Consider the following 19724-nt stretch of genomic DNA (forward strand, 5'->3'; position numbering starts at 1 on the left):
TATACCACATAAGAAGTTCACTTTTGTGTTGCACCCTTTGTGTCCCTCATTAAACTTATCACAACCAAAACAACAGATATCCCAGTAAGTGATCACCTGAAAAATACCCAATTTCGAACTTGTGAACATAGCCAAATCTTTTCTCATTGATTAAATTGCTGTGAATCTTGCATATAAAATAATCGCAGAATTCCATTTCCTCACATCTGACGGGACCATAATGTTCGCCTTTATATTGTCCACACGTTCTACTATCTGTAAGTTTATCATGTCAGTTTCCAGATAAACATAATATCTTATAGTAGTTTCAGTTTCGTAGCAATTGTTCAAAGATATTTGCATTGATTCAGAGTAAATATCTACATCACAATGGGCCAGATGTATCAAGTGTTTTCCCGTTCGCAAACGGGCCGATTCGCAGAATTGGCCTGTTTGCAAAAAGGAAAAAGCCTTTTGGGGTGTATCATCCCAAAAGGCAATTGCAAAATAGGGAATCGCAATTTTGCGATTACCTATTTTGGGAATGCATTTAGAGAATTGCGATTCTCTAAATACAATGCAGGAAGCGCTTTTCAAACCCTTTAAATCCTGCTGTAAGGAATCGCAAGTTACTAACAACTTCAAGTTGGTGGTAAATTGCAAATCCTTAGAAAAATGCACAGTTTTGCATTTTTCTAAGTGCCATGTGGCACATGTGCACACATGCATATTTTAGGGGTGCATCAGGGTGGCCTTTTGGCCCCCTTACACCCTTGAAATTGCATGCGCAATTTGCGAGCACCTATTGGGTACTCGCAAATTGCGCATGCAATTCCTATTCATTCCTATGGGCCTCTAGGCCCATAGAAATGAATGGGAAGCCATTCCTTATTCGCGACTCGCAATTTGCGAGTCGCGAATAAGGAATGTGTAGGAATCGCAAAAAATTTGCTGAAACCTACATACATTGCATTTTACGAGTCTATAATAGCGAATCGGTAAAATTTGCTATTATAGACTTGCTAAATCCAATTTTGATACATCTGGCCCAATATGTTTTTTAAAGTATGTGAATAACTGTTGCACACATACATGTATATTATATTAAAGCGCTCTTTCCTCCACTTCTCACCTTTGTGATGGCTCAGACATGGATATGGTGCTTCATTCAATCTTAGCATCATTCTGTCATTGTTGAATTAACCATTTAAATACTTCCCTTTATATGAAATGGCCGCTGCATCTTGTTGTGATGGTGTCTATCAGTCAACTCTATAGTTAAATAAAATGGCTTCTATATATGTTATAAGCTATCCTATAAGTCATAAGTCTCTCTTTGTGTTTTCCATTAGTATATTGTAAAATCTAACATCTCTTATTTTCTTGACTACCATATTAGATATAATGAGACACATAATGGCGGTATGATGTAAAGTAAAGGGAATTTAGATGAAGACTCTAAACTATGGCTATTGGATTCATGAAATATCTTTTTTTCTTTTACTTTGTTTATATTTTAGGAAAGGTCTTGGATCATTATGGCAAGATTTGCGTTCTGATTAAGCAAGGCTCTCTCATGAAGCACGTATTGCCCTAAGTGTGGTGAATACTCTGGAGCATAAACATATTTAAAGATGGACATAGCTGTGATAAATATTCTGGAATATAAGAACTAGTGAAAGAGGTATTGATTGCTAAGTTGTGAATGTTGTTCACATTAAATCAACAATGAACAAGATGACACAAGACTACACAATCAGCATCCCCAACTGAGTCTTTGAATGAACTAGTGATTGTGTAGAAGTTAGCATCTCCCTACACCAGCATTTGCGCATTAAAGAAGGTCCTGGTGTTGTTCTTTCAAAGACCACGCAGACCTCAATGGTATGAACGAGGATGTCATGATCGATAGTGTGGAAAGTCGCAGACAGATCTCAGAGTAACAACTGTCAGAAATCACCCTTGTCTGGGAAATGTGGTGCATCAACAATGATTTTCACAATGGCTCTTTCAGTGCACATCTGGCGCTAAAACCATTGTTGTAATTAAAAACCTGTTTTACTCGTCTATTAACACATCCTTCAAGGGTTTTGGTGCTAAAAGTGTAGAGCAGAGATAGGGCAATATAAATCTAGATCTCCTGGATCGGCAGAGGCTATTATCAAGAGAGGGGTGACATCCAACTTAGGAAACACCTGTTGTGTGAGTGATAGATTAAGGTTTGACCAATGTGACACAAGAAGTGTACACATCTTTGGTTAGGTTTCCTGGTAATGAATCTGAAACATGAATAAAAGGTTTGGACCTGGAGGTAATGCTTAGAAGTTCCACTTGAGATACCTTTTCAGTGAGGACCCAGTTGTTAGGCGATTTTCTACATAAGACAGTATGGTTAGAGCCAGAAGGTTTAATCAAGGCTTTTAAAGATTCAGAGCATGATGTCAAAGAATCCGGCAAATTGCTCACGTTTCTTTTATGGTTATTCTACAGAAAATATAAGCAGGGCATTGATAGTTGTTTTGACTATCAGGTTTTTATGCAGAATCCATTTAGGAATTATTGGACAAAGATTTAGCTTTGAATGTATGTTTTGTAAGATTTTCTGACAGCCTCGTGGTCTTTAGGATGCAATCTGTGGGGTTTTTAGTTCCATGAGCATTCTGGCATTCTAAGGAGCTTTTCTCTTCATTAAATTCTTTGGTGTTCCAAGCAGCAGACCTTTTACCGTGTGATCTTACAGTGGAGTAGAATCATTGATAATTCAAGTCATAGTATCAAAAAAATTTATGATGACATTATTCACATCATGGTCTCTGGAAAGCTAGGGAGACTGGTTCAATGCAAGTGAAAAGCCTGTTGAGATTTGGATTCTTGGATCCAATCTTTTGGTTATTTGATTTGTCTATTTGTGGTTTTGGAGAAGGACATGTCAAAGGGATTTGATGGGAATCAGACCAGCCAACGGAGATAGTAGTGTTGGCCTTTAAGCAGTTCTTCTTAGCAATCCATGCTGAACAAGCAGGACTATCTCCTGTCATAGGTAAGAACATGGTAATCCTCTGACGATTTCACCATTAGTATTTTGGTTAGTTAAGCCAATATTCTGAGGATGCCTAGTTAAGAGCTTAGCAATGTATCCCTACTCTGAACATGTACTCTTGGAAAACGTAATCTTGCACAGATTTATACATAGAGAATATGCATCCAATACAATATTACTGTAAAATTTGATTTGAAAGAAGAAATTAAACAGGATGACCTTATAGGATGAATCTCAATAGCCAAAGCCATATTGGTTAATCTAAACATGCTTGTTTGAGCGCTCAGGCTTTCGCAACAATATAGCTGCAGATGATGGCTCAAATAGGGTGACAAACCAAGATAAACTTTTATAATAATCCTCAATCTAGGCTTCAACCAGTTGAATTCCCCTGATCCCAAGAAAAGATTATCGCTGACGTTCCCGGACAATGTATTGTCTGTGGAAGGTGCCATGCATTTTTCTAATCTTTATATTTACTAGGTAACTTATCTGACCACCAGTTCTTCTTTACTTTAAAATCTGCATATATGTACAGTACACTAAAACAGAGCCATCAGAGTGCTGTATAGAAATGATAAGCTGCACTTAAACTTGTTTAACATGCGAAAAGTAATGGTTTTAAAGCGATCACAATTCTGCCAAGAAATAAATACTCCAAAGTCGCACAACATGTCCCCTGGTGTACTATGGCTTCTGGTAGCCAGGGTACACAGAGGTCAAGAGACAGGCAGCTTTTAATTTCACTGCTTGCTCCCCTCTACCACTACTGCCTTGCTGTTGCCCCCAGGACTGACTCCAAACACATTTGAAATCCTATTTCCTGAGGAGTAAAGCTCTTGTCCCAGGGCCTCATTGCCTGCATCTCACTAACCCTACCTCTTCGGGCCAGACTGCCCCTATCCTTGGGATACACTGCCTGCAACTCTTTAACCCTATCCTGGGTTGACTCTGTTCTCCATCCCTCCTCACTGACTTCTTTGATCTCCTCCCTGTGTTCTACATTGGTTCAGGTACACTCTTCGCTAGCCTCCTACATTGCCTTCCTTTTTTCCCAGGTGCTTGTTTCCTCTCTTTCTTTCCAGCCCCTCTTCAAAAAAGCATGTATGTTTAACTCAGAGACTCTTCAGCATAATTTGCAGCCATCATATTCCTCAAACCATTGATGCCTGTTTCTTCTATACAGTGAATAGAAAGACGGACTATGGGCTTTGACAATGTTGTGTTTTATTAAGTCGAGAATGCCCTTACTGAATCTTAAGATGTAAACTTAAAACATGCATGAAAACTAGAAAAGTCTACATGATAGATGTATTGTGGTTGCAACAGTAGCCTTCAAACTCATTCTTGCTAAATATCCATGATGGTCAGTCCACTTGACCTGTAGCATATGGTTGCTGTCCTATACAGCCTTGTGTCTAATGATGTAGATTGGTTTCCGGTGATACTTTTATTTAGCCAGTGGCATTTGACCTAGTTTTCTCCTGATAAGGTTAGAATATGGTTCATAGTCCAAAAATATTATTTGCCAAAATGGAATCCATTACAATCCATTAATAACTAGTCAAATGAAATTTTCACAAGGTTACAGTAAAGCAAAATATAACGGCAAAGACTGCACAGCCAAGTGGTTGCATTGCATATGCACATAAGGATGGAGTGGCTCCCAATGTATTAATATTGTTGAAGGGCATGGGGGAGTACATGTGGTTTACACAAGTCACACCGTCCATTCATTATTTGTTTTAAGATACCATAGGTCAAAAATGATCACAAATGTTTGTATGTAAGATGTACGCATAGCGCACACCTAGCAGAGATGCAGCAGTCACTCTATCGGGGAAGAGGCAAGAATACAGTCATTAAATTATTGGAGAGGTGACTGGGTTCTGAGAGTAGAAGTGGGCTGGTTTAATGTTCTGCCTAATTACTTGTCATTTTTTAATCTGCATTGCAAAACACTGCGCTGAAACGGTATTTTTTCCTTCATCATTTAGTGTTATGTGGGACAATCTGAGCAATGCACTGGAAACAGTAATTTTCTCTTGTTTTTTTTAGTTTATTTACTTATTTTAGTTAATTTCTATTTTTCTCAAAAAGTTGCATCATGTTCTGATTTTCTTTCACTGGCTGTATCGTAAATTTAGTAAACTACAAAGTCCTGGGAAATGTTTCCAATTTTAGAAACTTTAGCAAAAGAAAGGCATTGGAAGATAGGCAGCAGGTGGCGTTCCCAGGTCTAGTGACAGCATGGGCGTTGAGGCTCGAGAACCCCACCATGTGAAGAGCAAGATAGTCCTTCTATCCAAAAGGCTCCTGCTTGTGACTTTTGCATAGAAAATCTCAACCAGGAGTGCCTTTTACTGATAGATGGATTTAAGAAGTAGAGGGTGGGCTAAACTTTTCCACAACTGGTGGCCCTGTCAGATTCTGGAAGAATTGTGCCCTGTCCCTAAAACCTGAAGGTGGACGGTTTCTTTACACTGGCTCTTACGATAACGAGCCACAGTGCCTTCCTGTCTTCATGTGACCATAGTCCAGGGATCAGTTGAGCACATCCCAGTGCCACAGTTTTTCCCTTCGTTGGCATGAATCGAACCATGCTAAGAGAGCAGGTGTGGGAACCTCACGGAAGACCTAGCGTGGGAGTGTTCCTATGTTGCACGCATAAAGAGGGGTCTATGTGCTGATTTGTTTGTACAAATACATAAATGTACTTTAGATCGGTGTTTCTTATCATCCAATAAATGTCTTTTTAAATCACGGCTGGGATTGGGTTTTCACACAGCCTCCTCCTATTTTTCAGAATTTTTCTACATTCAGTTTTTAACTTTTTTTAAGGTATGATATGCTGTCACAGTAGATAACCTCCGGCTTCATTAAAACAATTAGTCCTCATTTTTCTGTGAAAATACTGCAATTTTTGCACAGATGAAAACCAACTAGTTTACATATTTTAAATCGATTGTTTCCATTTCGTAGTGGTTTCACCACAGGTCAGTATACAGCGTTTCAAGACATGAGGTGGGTGGACTGTGGAATGCCAACTGCCTCTCAAATACAGGAAGGCAGCCTTGGAGCAGGGCCTGCTCCAAGCAGAAAGCAAGACTGAAATAACTAAATGCCTCCATGAAAGTATCAGGCATTGCCACAGGGACACAACCTAGTGAAACCAACGAGGGACCTGAGGTAGGAGTTTTGTACGGACTACCCCTGTAGTCAGCGGTAAACCCCAGTTAGGAAGGATTCCACCGTGTGGAGTAGCTAGGCCAGGGTGTTCACCGCAGGAAAGGTGTACATCTAACCTTTAGTTCTTGCTGTTTTGTTTGTTATGTCTGAAGTGCTGGTTACTTGGAGCATGCATGATTTAGCAAGCCATGCCAGAGATCAGATTTATGTTATCCTCACCTAGAGAGATGATCGCTAGTCATGGCCTCAACGATAGGTGGTGGCCACCGACAGATTAAGGAAAGCTTGACATGTCGGGTTAGCCTTAAAAGATTTAATTTAAAAGTGTGTGTACATAGTGTCCAGTGTTAGCATTCAAACCTATGTGTTTCCCTAACTACTTACTTGTGCAGAGCATCTGTGTATTTCCACTGCAACCAGAAGCCCACCATTAACACACCAACCCCCTATTGACAGCGGGACACCTGCACTAACACCATTCATCAGATAAGTGTACAAGAAAGACTTTTACTTAGCTTTGGGTCCAACATCTGGCAAGATAGGAGTTAATGAAGTTACTCATGTGAAGAGAGGCTCAGGCAATCCTTTGTGTGCTGTATGGGGTGAGGAGAAAAGATGCCTTTTCTTCCTTTGGGAGAGGACACAGTCTCGGCCGGCATTAATCGCGGGTGGGGGGTGTTGGGGGGTGTCACGCAGGAGGGTCGCATGGGGGGTTAATACATTTTTTAAAACTTACCTGTCCACGGGTCCCCCATTTTCCTGCTTTCCTGCTCTCCTGCCTCCGGCAGGAACAGGAAGTAGGCAGCCTCCCTCCCCTCCCCTAAGCCAGTTACAATTCTGCATTGGCAGCGTAGTGATTGGTTGGGACGCCGACCGGCCAGTCGCCTATGGGAGGCTATTTTTTCCATGTAGGCTGTATGCAGCTCAGATGGAGAAAAGGCAGAGTGTGCATGACTGGTTTGGTTGGCCCCAGAATGCCGACCAAACAGTCAGCACCCTCAGCAGTGGGCAAGCCACTCCTCCCCTGCCCTAGAGCAGACCTGCCTGCCCCCAACCAAACACTTCTGCTTTCTCTCAGTACTTTAACCATTTTATGTTTCTGCTTCTCGCACTGCGAGAAAGCAGTGGGGTGACGCTCTTTTGCCCCAATGGAGGAGCCGCCCCTGGGAGAACAAGGTGAGGCCTTTGTTTAATCCCAAAGGTGTCAGACTTTATCTTGTTCCTAGCTAAATAGAAAACTCACTCCACATCTACCTACATATCCTTTGTAAGACTGGCTTCTAGGAAGGGTTAGCTGATATTCTTTCTGAACTGGTAAGTGTTTTGCTTCAATGATTCAACTCACTGCAAGTTGCTTTCTCGGCCTGGTAGAAATGTCGTGGTCTTTCCCTGACAGTCTCCTTTTGTGAGAGATCTGCACCTGGTGTTTCCTTACAGGAAGAGTCAGTTTCCTACCCCTGGCTCGCACTGTAGGCATTGAAACTCATGTGGCCCTTATTCGTATCCTTCACCGAACTGTAAATGTATGACGGGAAACGGCCACTACAACGCGGCCGTTTCCACGCAAACCTTAACCACGCATGCATTACAATGCATGCGTGGTTACCACGAAAGCCTTTACCACGCATACCTTTACTACGAGATACGTAATAAAGGCATGTGTGGTAAAGGCTAAAATTAGGAAAAGGGGGCTTGGGGGGGTCTCCCCCCAAAAATAAAAAATAAAAGGAGTGGGAAAAAAGGGGGCTTGGGGGTTCTCCCCCCCCCAAAAAAAAACCTCACCTGATGTCACGTCGAGAAGTGCAAGCAAATGGCGTCGTTTGAGAGGAAACGGAAAGAAACTTCCGCTTCCTCTTTACGGCGTACGACGTCACCACGGAAGATGGAGAGGAGACGACGTGAAGAGGTAAGGGAAATTTTAGTTTAAAAAATATATATATATAAAAGGATTGAGGGTTAAGGGCAGGGGTAAATATAAGAAGGATTGGGGGCTGGGGGTCAGGTAAGGGTACAGGGGAGGGGTATAACCTTTACCAAGAGTATGCCCTTACCATGCATAAATTTACAACGAAAATCGTTGTAAAGGTATGCATGGTAAAGGAATATTCGTGGTAAAGGTTATGCGTTGAAAAAGCATTCCGTTGTACTGCATGCGTGGTAAAAGCATGCGTTGCAACGGAATGCGTTGTAACGACATACAACCATGTATGACAGTGCCTCACTTAGTATGCACTTGTCAATTCATTCCTAAATATTTTGGGAACAGCACTATGCGTCCAAATTCTGCCCTCGGGGAAATAAACTATGGGCAACTTTCCTTTTCAGTCTAAGATTTATTTGTTTTGTTCCAACATCCCTGTATGGCCTGCCTCCGGTGCTGTCTCCTGCTGTCAGAGCCTTTTGGATGGTGCAACAAGGACCCAGCTGAACAGTTCGATAATCCACCGCATTGACTGGGCATGTCCAGAGCACTCCTTCACACTGACCATCCGTGTGAGGCCCGAGACCCCGCCACTACTTTTAACAGTGACTGAGGGTCCTTTAGGGGAGGTGGTGCATTATATGAACAAATCACCCTGCTGTCACTGACAGACTTCAAGAAATAGAATTATTTGCTCACATAGCACCGTCTGCAATCGTGTTCTGCACAACTGTATTAAGAAATAACATAATGCATGCTTTGGATCTTCAAAGCTGCCATTCACATCCATGGTACATGCTTGTGAAGGTGGGCAGTGAGGACATGGCCCACTTACCTAAGTGAAAGGTTTTCCTGCACTCATAAAGCCACATTTTAACACTTATGTTAAGCACTAGGAAACACGCTCAAGCATTGCAAGATGGCAGTGGGCATCTGATACTGATCCAGTCATATGATGCTGATTCAGGGTGGAGCATTAACTGGGTGCATATCGCTTTACATAGGAAGGGTCAACTGAACCAGTGTATAGGTAAAGCTCGCCCTAGCACAAGGGGATGATACATGGACACAGTAGGCAGCTCAAATAAGGCTGAAGCTGGGAATCAGTCTGATCCTTGATGCAATCGTTGTTATGGTGGTTCCTGAGAACTCAACAAAGTAATTCTCTATTTATGACTATACATGGACATGTGATTCAGACCATTACATGTGAAGTGTTTCATGAAATATGATGGAGGCGCATTGACAAGTAAGGTAGTACATGGAACTGTAAACATGGGCATGCGTGGTTGCACCTGGACACATGATACTGCCTCTTTCATATACTGGTTTGTACATTGAAATATGTGACTGTGAACGGCCATACATGCAGTGACTGGGTGTATGCACCTATACTTTCATGTACAAATCTGTGGATGAGCAATTTAGGCGGCTTCTGTCATATGACCATAGTACATAGGAATATGAGGCTGTACTTCAATAAACCTGTATACACCAAAGTATCTGGTGGTCTAACCTGGACATATGTTGAAGGACTGGGATTAGAAGCCTATGATGGTGCAAAATGATTAGAACATTGACTTTGGAAGAAGCATCTCTCATTAGCGTTTGTAATAAATTAAATTACACAATGAGAGCGATAAATTAATATTTGGACTCAAATTATGGTATTTTCTTGAAGTGCAAGTTGATTTCTGGCGACCAAGTGTATTTACTAAAAATGAAAAATCAGAAGCTAGTATTTCGTGACAACATGAGTGTAATTTCAGAAAACAACAAGTTAGTAATTGGGGACAAAATGCATTTTTACTAAAGATAGTAGGTTATTCTTTGGGAACAAATTAGAATAGATTAGAATAATATCCCTAGCAGATATTTTGAAACAGAAACATATTCAGCAATTAAAAACCTACTTTATGTTTAAAAAAAGTTAAAATACTAGAATACTAAAAATGAAAAGCTGTTGTTTGGGACAAATCGAGTGTATTTACTGAAGATGGAAATTGTACATTCGTATATTTTTGGATGTTATCTATGTATTACCAAACATTTCAAACTAGTATTTGAATCATAAGTGATGATGATTTGGGGGTATCCCTTCATTTGCTTGGTGCCAGAAGGTACATTGTAAAAGCTGGAGTACTTTTTCCTGACGCATATGTATTCATTGCCTGCATTATAGTAATAGGTTTTCGATGTTAGAACTTTCTTGTCTTAGGATGGAAAATAACTTCGATTCAAACACAAGCCCTATTGGGTAATATTGGTTTGACTTAAAGTATGCCTTGTATGTCTGACCATGTAAGAATCCGGTACCTACAGCAGGAGATCCTTAATCTAAACCCCCATAATCTCAATTTAGGGCAAACAGTGTTATCTAAAGTTAACAATCTAAGATCTATGCAAAAGCTCATATCCCCATCCAATACCTTTCCGGACATTCTTTCCACTTGGAAAATCACTCACTCAGCAGAACTTGAAATATTGAGATATTTCATAAACACCCCAACAAAATGGCCAATACAAGCCATTATTTTTTAAGTAAATTATTTGGGAATTTGTGCTATATAATACGCAACGTAACTCGATTATCAGCTCACTAAAAACCATGGGGGTGTGGGGATTTGGCATGTGCACTTTACTTGCTTGTTCAGTGTAATATGCTGCCCAAGACATATGCTTCACCAAATTAAATGTTTCCAAACTGCCAAATCCTACCCCTCCAAGGCAAGAGCGATGCGCAAACTCGCCATCTCGACACTCATACTCTCTTAGGGTGAGCCCAAACTGAACAAATCGTGAATGCACTGTAGCAGTATATGCTTGTGCTCTGAACAAAGCCTCACTTTGCATTATGAGGTCTTCGGGGTGTACGTCCAAGTTCAAAGACGAGTATCCTGTGCCAACCTCACAAATTACCAATGGCTGACATATTGGTAATGCTATCCCTCATGGTTGGGTGAGTGGCTTGACTCTTTGGACTTTCAGTGGGATTTATTAGTTATTTTAGTGTGTATACTACGTGTGCAACACGCATGTCCAATCAAAGTAGTTGCACTTTATCCCATTTTCCAGTTATTTTAAGTACATCTGTTTTACTGTTTATGGCACATTGAATGTGATTGAATCTGGGGTGGTGTTGCTCATTAATTGATATGCTTTCTTTTATTGTGTTTTCAGGATTGAACCTGCTGTGCCTCTGGGGTCCTGCTGTTGCACCAATTGCTGTTAAGTCATCTCCTTTGGTAAGTTTTTACATTGGCAGTTTTTGCACCCAAGCACATTTGCACTTCTTAACTTCATAGATTTCGCCTCAATTTAAAGGCAATTTAACCCTTTTTAAAAGCCAACACATATCCATCTAACTTCTTTTATGTTTTAAAATTTTGTTTCAATGACAATAGACCACTTTTATATTTTATTTGCGAATGAAGATCTTCCAATTTGTGTGTGACAAATTAAAAGGAAGATTATACAAACTAGAGCCTCTCAATTAAAACGGGAACCACATTACTGTTTCTAATGTCATGATTTGGCAATTTCTTATTGTAGTTTGTCGAGCATTGCAACTCAAAGTTAGGTCCAGTAAATCGATGATTAACACAGGTATGCAGCAATAATTCTGCATTCAAATTATAAATGCTAGCAAACAATGAAATAAAAGGCGTGGAACAGCACATGGATATGGTACTCCTTCTATTTGTATGTTATACCACATTGAATTACTCTCTGTCACTGTCAGACTTTTGTTTGTAGTAATTTCGAGAAGTAATGCAGTATAACAATGTGAGAAGTTGGCCTGGCATATGCTCGTCACTATTTATAGTGGCCACCTTGCACCAGTCCAATTCGACTCTTAAGGTGGTAGGTTTAAGAGACAACCTTTAAAGAAAGCTATCCCAGTGGTAGCTGTAGAGAGCAGCCTTCAGGTTAAGTCTTGAAGGAGTGTTAAGCTTATTGTTTTACCATAATAACCTCTTGAATAACCAAATGAAAGAGTAGTCCACACAGGTATATATATAAAATATATGTATTTTGATTCTAAACAGAATCCCACAAGTCTCTTTATGAGGCTAGAGGTAAAGTTACAATTCAAACAAGCATTTATAAATACAATAAATAGCACTGGAATCACAGGGCCCCAGGGGGGGACCAAACCATATATTAAAAAAGTGGTATAAGAACCACGACAGTTCTACAGACAATGCCTAGGGCATTTAGGATCGCTGGCCCCTTGAGAATCCACCCCAGGTTATGAGGAAGGGGACCCACGGGAGACGCGTGCAGTGGAAATAGCTGTTATCAGGATCTCTATTAAAGCCTATGGAGAATGTCGCGGTTTGATTTAAACAGATTAAAGACACTTCTAGCAGGAGTTCAAAATTAAAATCCTAGAGTTAAGCTTTTGAGGAGCTCACTACCACGGAAGTACCGAGGTACCACTGTTACCTGCCCCAGGGAAGCCGGGTGCATAGGTAGTTTTCGATGTCGGGTCGCGGGCTGATTTTCAATGGGAAAATGTACAAAACTGCTGCTAGCCAAAAGCGTTGATGATGCAGTGAAGATTGAAGTTGTAGATCTTGTAGAGAAGAACCTGAAAGCAGAGGGGACAGAGTCTGGGTCACGGCACAGTGACCAGGGAGCTCAAGGAAAAGAGCCCTTCAATGTCGGGTGCTTCAAGTGGAAAAGGTGTAGCATGGATCTGCAGCCACGGGCTCCGGGAGGCTTCAAGGAAGGCCAGCTTCTGGAAGGCAATTGTCCCACGTCAGATGAGGGTCGCTGCGGTGATAGTGTCCGGATTGGATCCACTAAGCCTTGGCAACTGCAACCCACGCAAGATAAACATATCAGCTACTGGTGCAGACCCACGAGGTCTTTGAGAGATCTCCTTCAAGGAGACTGTAATGCAGGCCTTGAGCAATCAGGGGAACTCTTAAAAGTAAGGTTTGTCCTCCGCCAGGGCCCACAAGTAGAGAGACAAGGGACCGCGGAAGGCAGCAATTTGGAGTGCGTAAAAGGGTGCCCATGGGCCACCGGGGTGAGCTAGGGCACTGATCTTTGGCACAGTTGCTGCTGAGAGGTTGGCTCAATATTGGGCCAAAGCACAACTTCCCCACTCGTCAGGGTCGTGTGCTATGCAAGAGGTGGCTGGTGTCCTGGGGTATCAGGGATCTCGGCACCCACGCAGTCCACGGTGCTCAGACTTGCTGGGCACGCTCACTGGCCTCTGGGATGCTAGGAAACCCACCTCAAGGTTGAGAGGAGTTGTCGATGTCCGAAGGAGCAGCGAAGTTCCAACCAGGTCATTTGCAGTGTTTCAGGTGCCTGCCAAGCAGGGGGGTAACTCCTTTACCCCAAGGGAGATCTCTTCAGTCAGCTGGGCAGCAGCTCGTCGAAGGTCAAGTCTGTGAAGTCCAAGATTAATCTGATTCTCCAGGGACACGTTATTCACCTTTATCCACAAGATTAGGGGAGTGTCCAGATCAGTGTCCACCAATGGTAGTTGAGGCAGGAAAGGGTGGCTACACCCTCTCCCCTTTGTGTGTTTCCCACCTGGGCGAGGGGCAGGATGCCCCTGAACCAGTTCCAGGCGGTGTATGCAGAATGTAGGCGCTGTAGCAGCCTACGTGCAACTCTGAAAGGTATCCTATGGTGCACCCACCCAGTTTCAATCCACATAGCCTGTCTAGGAAGGTGCTGGCACCTCCCTGCAGCAGGATCCCTATTGTCCAGCTGCCGAGGCTGGGGTTTTCCCCAGCAACAGGCAGCCAGAGTCGTGTGGGTGGCGAGTAGCATCCATTTTGTGATACGTGTGCACTTTTAAATTGGTGTCTAAATTCTGCCGCTTTTCCCATATCGCCCCTCTAGCAGGGGGGAATCATGCCCTCATGCCCATGACTGGACTGGGGGTATGATTCCTACATGTTTGACACCAAACACGATATGGTTCTGTGTAGCCATTCTCAAGTTATCACGCTATCGCGATATACTTATAATGCGGTTAAGAGTATATGGTATGGCTACACTACAAACAACCCAGCAATAGTTTTACGAGGGTTGCAGAGGGGCCCTACTCAGGTAGGGGTCCCCCCTCACACATATCTCAGCACCCTGCCTTGTAGGATTAGCAAGGCCTGCTTGGGGGGTGACCAATGAGAATACATGTGTTGTACATAGGTGGGATACAGGGTACCTGTATCCCTGTAAGGGGGTGCAAGCACCACCATACTCAGACTACAGTAGTGGTCTGGTGGTGTCATTTGGTATGGCTGTCTTAGGGTGGCACAATAAGTGCTGCAGCCCTGGTAGGCCTCTGAGGGACCCATGCCCTGGGTACCTAGGGTACCATCTACAAGGGGCTGGTAGGGTGTCCTCAGTATCCAATTGGAATGTACCTAGGGTACTCACATCAGTTTTAGGGAGGAAGCAGATAGGCTAGGGGTCCTGGATAGCAGGATCCCAGCCAGACTAGTCAAAAACCATCCAAATACCAGGCAAAAAGTTGGGGCAACCATTAGTCAGATTCCACCTTCCTACAAACAACATTACTCATATCAAGCAGGAAGGTGATTACCACACTTCCCTACAACACTCTGTATAAAATTGTAATTACATTTATGATAATTACACAACTCCATGTCCAATATGCATATTAGTAACTGGTTTTAAAATATAAACTTCTCGTTTCTGTCACCAGCTTTATTAGACTGCTCTGCTCGTTAGTCAACTATCAATTTAAAATACTAAGACAACCATAGTTTGTTATCAAAACTTCAAAAAGATGGCAATCACACAAATGAATACATTGTATGTTCTACGATTATGCAAAATATATTTGCTGTCTATAAGTGAATACACCTATCACTTTAAACTTAAATGTCCCTGACATACCTCCACACTGGTCCTCATTTTGTTTACCAAATGCTTAGTTTTTTGAAAATTCTCGTATTTGTATCGATAAGTACATGTTCAGAAAAGGAATATACGCAGGAGTGGAACAGGTAAATGTTAGGCAACTCTCCTTCAGCCTTATCCAATAAACAGGATAACAGAGACTGGTGGAGATGCTCAAGGCAGTCAGAAATTCTTGGGGGCATATTATCAAGGAGATGCGATAATTATCGCAAATTGCGCTTAGTGCGATGTACTTTATCGCTGGATTACATCGCCGTGTTAGCGACGTATTATCAACGTTTTGCTAACAGGTGATGTAATTCCAGCGATAGAGGCCGATTATCAGGAATAGCTCGTGAAATCCAGTGATGATTTCACAGCGCTAAGGAGAAGCTTGCAGATAGGGGAGTGTGGACCTAACCTGGCAATCCACATCCCATTATCAGTATGCCTAAGTCAATTTAAAAGCAGCCATTACATTCCTGCGATAACTGCAGTTAAAGCGGTTATTTTTATCACTTCGCGGGTCTGCTGCATGACTTGTAAATATCGCAAAGCCGTGTTAGCGAGGATTCCCAATGTTGTTGTGCTCAGGAATGCCTACTTTGCATGTCATAAGCGATATTGATCGCTGACATGCAAAGTCACAAGGAAACACGCGCTAACGCTTGTTAGCGTGTCCTTGCGAATAGAGTAATAAATAGATCGCCGCTTTTTCGGCACTATGTGCCCGAAAAAGCGGCGATGTTTCCCTTGATAATATTCCCCTAAGGAAACTCAGTCTGAATCTCTGACAGACTGATGGTTGATGTACAGAGGATACTGTCAACAATGAGGTTGTGGCAGCAAAACTGACTTGCTGCATTCTTCACTGACAGAGCGAGGCGTGGCAACCTTGACAGCCACCTCCAACTCATTTAGTAAACATTGCGAAATACAAATTTTCAATTTTACGCCTATTCTATTGGTAAGACTATTGACTCTTGAATTGTCAGATCGACAACAATTTGGCATTGGTTGCATGACAGCAACTGTGTTTCCAGGTCACAACTATATTGGCTGCAGGTTAGGTGGTTGTATAAATTTACAGCGATGTCTCTTTGACAATATGAAATTTTAAGTAGGGAATTGTGATTTATTTTTGTTCACATTAGTTACATTGTGCCTAATATAACTGATCTGCTTACTGAAGTTAAGAATTACATGTTTATTTATGTTTCTATGAGATGATATAATTTTTATTTCCTTAATATACACCTGTATAAAAACAATACATCCTTCAGTTCACCAACCAACCATAGCACTAATTCCCCAGTTGCAGTAGCGGTCTGTGGAGGGAGTTCCGTGGGGCGGTGAGGCGGGACGGGGGAGGGGCAGGGTGGGGAAATGTAAACACCGGAATATGGATGAACGGAGGTAAGTACACATTTAAATAAATAAAACGAATTTCGCTGCGTGCGCTGCATCGCATTTTGCGATGCAGCGCGCGCAAAGGAATTACATTTCCCCACCCTGCCCCTCCCCCGCCCGCCTCACCGCCCCACGGATCTCCCTCCACAGACCGCTACTGCCCAGTTGTATTCTCTTTCTAAATTCATGGTGGCCACTGCTAAAATCTGCCTATATTTTAACAACTAATGTATAAGAAAATTAAGTTAAATGCAACAGAACAGGAACAGTAGCAGCCGCTCACTGTCTGTTCCTATGCAGTGGCAGCTCGCAGTGGGAGTGCTGCAGGGCGGTGGAGCGGGGGAGGGACAGGGTGGGGGGGAAGCAGTGGAGTTGGACATACGACGTCCACAAGTAAAGCAAGTAAATAAATAAATACAACTATTTACCTTGCGCTCGCTGCATCGCCGAGTTGGTGATGCAGCGAGCGCAAGGTAAATAGTTTTATTTATTTATTTACTTGCTTTACTCGTGGACGGCGTATGTCTGACTCCACTATCCTCCCACCCTACCCCTGCCCGCCCCGCCTCACCGCCCCGCAGCACTCCCACTGTGAGCTGCAACTGTTCCTATGCTCTGGGTAGGCATTTCTGCCCCAAATCTCTCCAAATTTCATGAACGGGTCTAATCACATAATTTTTAGTAATTTCGGGGTGCAAGAGTACCCCGAAATTACTCTGATTCAAATTACATTTCATCCAGACTTAGGGGCCGATTCCGAGACACGGGGGCGCTGTGGTGGTGGTCTTACGACCATCCTGTTATGACTTGGGTGATCGGACCACCCTGGGACCGTCTCAACCACCAGGAATCAGAGATCCCAGGCGGTGGCGCCGTGATCTTGAAGCTATAATATGCTTGGTGGGACCACCGTGGTCCCGCAAAGCATATTACACAAGTCTCCTCCTCCATGAAAACCGTGGCAGAGAGGAAACAAAGGGGGCCCTGTAGCTATTGCCTCAGGGTCTGGGGATGCATGCAGGGGGCACATGGTTTGCCCTCCTGTGTGCATGCACCCCAGTACCTGCACATAATGGACTGCAGCGGTCCATGCCATGCAGGTGCTGACTGACGTTCCCACTGCCATAGGCACCACCCTGGGGACGCCAAAGAACCGCCCGCAAGACATGGGAAAATCCATAATCTGGCTGGCGGTTCGCACACTGTTTTGGCAGTGCGGTGGCAGGGCGGTCCCGGCAGCGCACCACAAACTCCTAATCAGGTCCTTAGTATTGTTCATAGTGTATCATTGCTTTACTGTTCTAATGTGACTGACACATTGAGAGGTAACCTGTAAACCATCTTGGATTGGTACAGTAATTAATGACTATACATAACACCATTCCAAGATGGCTGCTCACCACTACGTTTAATATTTTTACTAAATCATAATGGGAAGTACATCCCTACCACATTTATGTAGTAGCTTTTTGTCTCTTTAATTTTTCTTGCATATGTATGCTGAGTTTGTGTGTGTGTTTTATAGTGGATGGGTGAGTGATGAATGGACGCATAAATGCAAGGATGAGTGACAGACTGCATGTACATTGAAGTATTGAAAACTCACCAGTAACTGATGAGGCAGTTTCAGTTATAAGCCAGGCCTACTGGCATTGCCCATGCTTGTTTGTAGAAGTTTTGTACTTTCCTCTGTACGTGCATGTGTCCCTTTTCCATTTATTTATATTTATTTGCTTTTTTACGCTTGGTTTCTAATAGTTTATGACTGTACATTGTCCAAACACTTCTTCTGCATCATCTTCACGTTTCCACCAGGCCTTCCCTTGTTTGGTATTATTCCTGTTCTTACATGCTTTGGATTAGTGTGCATGTCTACAGCCATTCAGTTTGCTCTTCTTGTTACAAAGCCTACACGTGAATATCTTTTGCATTAGGTCGTTTTGCATGTTTGAGTATGAATGTGTTGATACAGCTCTGCACTTTTCCGTACTTCAGGTGTTACTATTCAATCTACAATTGTTTGTAGATGTGCATCTCTTATGAGTAGATATGTGCTTAATTGGATATATGCACATATTGTTCCTTCTTGTCTCTGCATCTGCATTCAGTAGTATTTATCCATGTGCTGCTAACAGTTTCATACTTCAGCAACAACGTACAAAAGAAAGGGCTCAGTCAGGAAGTTATTTACAGGTATAGAGGAAAACCGAGGCATCCAGACGCAAAACCAAGAACCCCTCACCACTGCAGTCACTAACCATACAGTTGAGACCTTGCCACATCCCTCATCCCAACTTTTATTAGAATCCTTTTTAAATGTAATCGGTAAGATGTTACAATTAATCAGTGTACCATTTTAATCTATAATGTTGTATCAAGGAATGCTGTAGTTTTGGTGATTAGGGTTTGCCATTTTCTTCCTCATTTTATAAGTAACTCTGATAATGAAAATCTAATTGCTTTGTACTTTTTATTGAATTGCACAGGAACTGACAATTATTTCTGGGAGTTATTGGAAATAGTACGTTTTAAAAATAGACTGCAATAGCTTTTTGGCCTAGTTTAATGTACCGAACAGCATGCTGATTGCTGGTAATGTTATGACATTTAAGACAGTTCCAATATCTCAGATATTCATATCTTTTCATGTGGTAAGGTTCTGGACCTTTCAGAGAAAACTATTTTCTCTGTTGATTCGTTCTGGAGATTTATGAATTGAGAACCCAAATCTCAAAGAAAAAGTCATTTCCTCTAACACCACAAACATTTTGTCGTCATATAGTTCATAAAAGTTCATATGGCATGTTGAGTAGAAGATATATTTGCAATAGCAGCATTTTGACAGGTAATTCAACATCATTTGATTTTCAGACACATATATAGTGTGCTGATATGAGTTCTGCATGCCCAATGAGAATTATCAGAACTTCTGCCAGTAAATATCCCTGATAGACGTTGACCAGCGAGGAGTCAATAACAACGTAGATATTTCATACTATACGGCTGTTTAATTTACAATTGTTTTTTTGCTTCTAAGTGTATTGTAGTAAATGTGCTCTGTTTCATATTTTACAGTATCTGCTTAGATGGTTTATAGATGCCTGTACTTCTGCATTTGGTCTTAGCAGAGCTGTACTTGTGACAACGTTTGTACTGCATGTTGTGACATCTCCTCTAATTTGAACTCCAATATTTATTAGCATGTCTGCATCTGTTTTCACTTCTGAAATTGGTCTTACAACTACTACTCCTATATGTACATCTGTGTATGTTGCCCTAGATTTTGCTAAT

General features: G+C 42.2%; 1 long non-coding RNA gene across 1 annotated transcript in view; it reads left to right on the top strand.

The window, feature by feature from the left end:
* Positions 1 to 19724, top strand: part of LOC146870651 (uncharacterized) — a 231775-nt gene that overhangs the window by 99155 nt on the left and 112896 nt on the right. The window contains exon 2 of the long non-coding RNA XR_014959428.1: positions 11310 to 11374. This is a non-coding gene — a long non-coding RNA (uncharacterized LOC146870651). The remainder of the gene's footprint in view (positions 1 to 11309; positions 11375 to 19724) is intronic.

Source organism: Triturus cristatus, chromosome 1_1 (genome assembly GCF_964204655.1).
Source record: "Triturus cristatus chromosome 1_1, aTriCri1.1, whole genome shotgun sequence".
Taxonomy (NCBI): Eukaryota; Metazoa; Chordata; class Amphibia; order Caudata; family Salamandridae; genus Triturus; species Triturus cristatus.